The following is a 3,863-nucleotide window of genomic DNA, read 5'->3' as shown; positions in this document are numbered from 1 at the left end:
GGGGCACTGTCCCTCAGCTCTTCAGCTTAAGGTGAGGGCTCTACTGCTTGAGACACAGCACCACTTCGGTTTTCTAGTGGTTTACTGTAGATAAGAGTCTCATGGACTTTCCTGCCAGGGCTGGCTTTGAACTGTGATCCTCAGATTTCAGCTTCCTGAGTAGCTAGGATTACAGGCATAAGCCACAAGCTCCTGGATAGAAGGATACTCTTAAGAAAGACACACAATGCACAATGCCTGTGTGCATTTGTTCATACAAAAACAGTATGTATCAAAACGAACTCCAGGAAATGGGAAAACAAAATGATACTGCTAAACAGAGACACAGACAAATGAGAGAGAGAAAAAGAGGACATACATGCAGAATGATCTCAATTATATGAAAACAGCCTAAAATGTTAACAGGATTGTATCTCAGAATCACAAGTGACAGTTCCACCTGGGGTTGTTTGTGTGGTTGCGACAGCCCATACAATGAAAATGAAAATGTATTAACTTTTTTTGATTATGAAGGCATTTCTTTAAAGGTCATAACAAAAGTACAAGCAGGAAGTGAAAGAGCTGAAAATAGACGGATGCGTAGAGCCAGCTCCAAAGAGGTGAGTGAAGAGAGGGGGCAGCAGATTTCTAGCCAATTAGCTTCCGGCAGAAGAGTGAGATGGCAAGTCGGCAGGGGGCAGGGCCGAGCGCAGGGCGCGGGCTCGCGGTTTTGAGAAGGAACTAAAATTCAACTTTATTGTGTAGTGCTTCAAGTGCCTGGTCAGAACCCAGGTAGAGACATCAAGTGCAGGCAGAAAATGAGGTTGGGGGCTGGGAAGGTGGCTCAGTGGTAGAGCACTTGCCTTGCATGCATCAGGCCCTGGTGCATAAGCACCACATAAGCAGAAAAAAAAAAGCCGGAAGTGGCGCTGTGGCTCAAGTGGTAGAGCGCTAGCCTTGAGCTGAAGAGCTGAGGGACAGTGCCCAGGCCCAGAGTTCAGGTCCACGACTAGACCCCCCCCCCAAAAAAAGAAAAGAAAATGAGGTTGAACAAGAAACAGATTTAAGAGATTCAGACATGGACAGCAATTAAAAGTATAAAAAGTATGTAGTGACACCACAAGCTAGAAACTTTTATATTATAATACATATCACATATATCATATATATATTTTATAATAATTTATTCGCACTCTTGGCAAGCTCTCTCCCACAGAGCCAGTCTCTGGTCTAAGAGAACCATTAAAGAAATCCAGGAGCAGGGTACTGGTGGCTCACACCTATAATCCTAGCTACTCAAGAGACTAAGATCTGAGCATCAGTTCAAAGCTGTAAGACTCTTATCTCCGATTAAATCAAGGAAAATGCAGGAAGTGACGCTGTGGCTCAAGTGGTATAGCACTAGCCTTGAGCAAAAGGAGCTCAAGGACCAGGCTCAGAGGTTAAGCCTCAAGACTAGAGAGGGAGAGGAGGGAGAGAGAAAAGGAGGGAGGGAGGGAAAAGAGAGGGAAGGAGGGAAGGAGAGTAGAAGAGAAGGGGAGGAGAGAACGAGGGAAGGAAGGAAGAAGAGAAGGGGAGGGAAGGAGGAAAGGAGAGAAGAAGGGGGAAGGAAGGACATTCCAAATCCTTGACCTCTTGAAACCCAGTCCATTTCCATTATCCAGTCAACCCTCCTAAGGAGCAGGAGCAGGACTGCTTCCTCCTGCAAGTAGCTGCAAGCAGCCTGTGTCTACGGGTCAGCCTCTCCCCAGCACGCCACTGCTGCTCTCCTGAGCCTCAGGTGACTAGCAAGAGTACGGGTGCTTGCAGTTTACATGGGGTACAAATGTCCCTTAACATACCAATTCCACTTCCTCTTGGTATGTGCCTAGTAGTGGAGCCACTAGATCCAATGATAATCTTTTGTTTTTACTGTTGGTTCTGGAGCTTGAACTGATGGCCTAGGTGCTGTATCTGAACTTTCTTGCTCAAGGTTGGTGCTCTATCACTTGAGCCACAGCTCTACTTTTGCCTTTTGCCTGTTAACTGGTGTTTCATGGACTTTTCTGTTGGCCTCAAACCCAAATCCTCAGCTCTCAGACTCCTGAGTAGCTAGGATTACAAGTGTGACAGTAGACACAAATGAAATTTTTTTAATTTTTAGAGAAAACAAACTTTAAAGTTATATTTAAGTTGTTCAATAGGTAGAAAGGGAGGCAGGAAGCTAACAAGTCTGCGGCTAACCTGGCTACATAGTAAGACACTGTCTCAAACCTTCCACACCAGCTGGGCGCCGGTGGCTCACGCCTGTAATCCTAGCTACTCAGGAGGCTGAAATCTGAGGATCGAGGTTCAAAGCCAGCCCAGGCAGGAAAGTCCGTGAGACTCTTATCTCCAATAAACCACCAGAAAACCGGAAGTGGTGCCGTGGCTCAAGTGGTAGAGCGCTTGCCTTGAGCTGAAGAGCTGAGGGACAGCACCCAAGCCCAGAGTTCAAGCCCAACGACCATCAAAAAAAAAAAAAAACCTTCTACACCTACAAGCAGTTAATATTCTAGAGAATAATTCTTTTCTGGTGCTTGGGGACAAAACCCAGGAACGTGTGCATTTTGTACAAATGCTCTGTTACTGTCAACCCCACCCCTGCCCGTAAGAGATTAATATTTCCTAACAAATGTCAGCGCTATAAAGGGTTACTTGAGATTTCAGTTAATAAAATATATCAAATATCAAAGTGTATGCCTTATTTCCCAGGCTTCACTGGAGCTCCGAGAATGGGTTCTCAGTCAGCATGAATCCCTGAAGCATACTTGTTCTTTGAAATCAGACACAACTCTGGCAGGGAACCTGCATGGGCGGCAACCGAGTTACTACTCTTTCACAGCCCCCTCTTTTTGCTCTTGACCAGAATTCTCCTGTACACAGCTAATATTCACGTCTTTCCTTTGTTTCAGGTTGGAAATATAAAAGAATCATATGCAGATATAGTACTGACAACACATAAAAGTCCAAGTGCCATTTTGTTTCCATTCAGTATCATTTTGAAGTACCAACTAACGTTACAAAGTTTCCAGCAGAACTAAGCTACTTTGAGGGCCAACTAACTGTTGAGGAGCTTGTCTTTGAGGTTTTTGATTTTTGAGATGGTCTACTTATGAAGCTTAGGCTAACACTGCACTTTCTACCTTTCTGCCTCAGCCTCCCAAATGCTGGGATTTATAAAGCCATGTACCGTGCTGGGAATGTGGCTTAGTGGTAGACTGCCTGCCTAGCATGCATGAAGCCCTGGGTTTGATTCCTTAGTACCACATACACAGAAAAAGCCGGAAGTGGCGCTGTGGCTCAAGTGATAGAGCACTAGCCTTAAGCAAAAGCAGCTCAGACTCAGGTCCTGAGTTCAAGGCCCTAGACTGGCTAAATGAAGGGATGTATCACCCTGCTGGGCATCACCAGTTGAGAGCAGTTTTTCAGCCTAATTCCCTGTTATTCCAATTCTGCCAGTTAGAGGTAGACTATGCTTAAACATTTCCACAGAAGGGGACAGAATTTGAAATCACCCCGGAAACACCGTCAGAAGGAGCCTCCGTGCCCTCTCCCCACGGCACAAACTGGTACAGCTTCTCTTCTACTAAATTCAAGACAGCAAGTTAGGCCATGTCATTTCTCTGACATCGAGGCTTAGTCCTCACTTCGCAGATAGGAAACTATCAGTGGTTCAATGAATAAGCAACCTGTCCAAAGCTGCAATGGGCAACCAGAGCGCCTCAGACCCAAGGCTCTGTTTGCCTAGAGCAGAATGTTAAATGCTTCCCAGGTAACAATTACCCATGTCTTTGGAGCTCTAAAATAATAGCTGCCTTCAGTTATTAATAAAGAGAAGAGGGGCAGGGAAGGTGGCTCAGTGG

The 3,863-nt window shown here is 45.6% G+C and overlaps 1 protein-coding gene across 1 annotated transcript in view; it reads right to left on the bottom strand.

Moving 5' to 3' along the window:
- Sec11a (SEC11 homolog A (S. cerevisiae)) overlaps positions 1-3,863 on the bottom strand; it is an 18,513-nt gene that overhangs the window by 9,196 nt on the left and 5,454 nt on the right. The gene's annotated exons all lie outside the window — the stretch shown is intronic.

The sequence above is a fragment of the Dipodomys ordii genome, unplaced genomic scaffold (assembly GCF_000151885.1).
Source record: "Dipodomys ordii isolate 6190 unplaced genomic scaffold, Dord_2.0 Scaffold15, whole genome shotgun sequence".
In the NCBI taxonomy this organism is placed as follows: domain Eukaryota; kingdom Metazoa; phylum Chordata; class Mammalia; order Rodentia; family Heteromyidae; genus Dipodomys; species Dipodomys ordii.
Note: the sequence above shows the minus strand (reverse complement) of the source record. Positions and strands in the feature narration are given on the sequence as shown.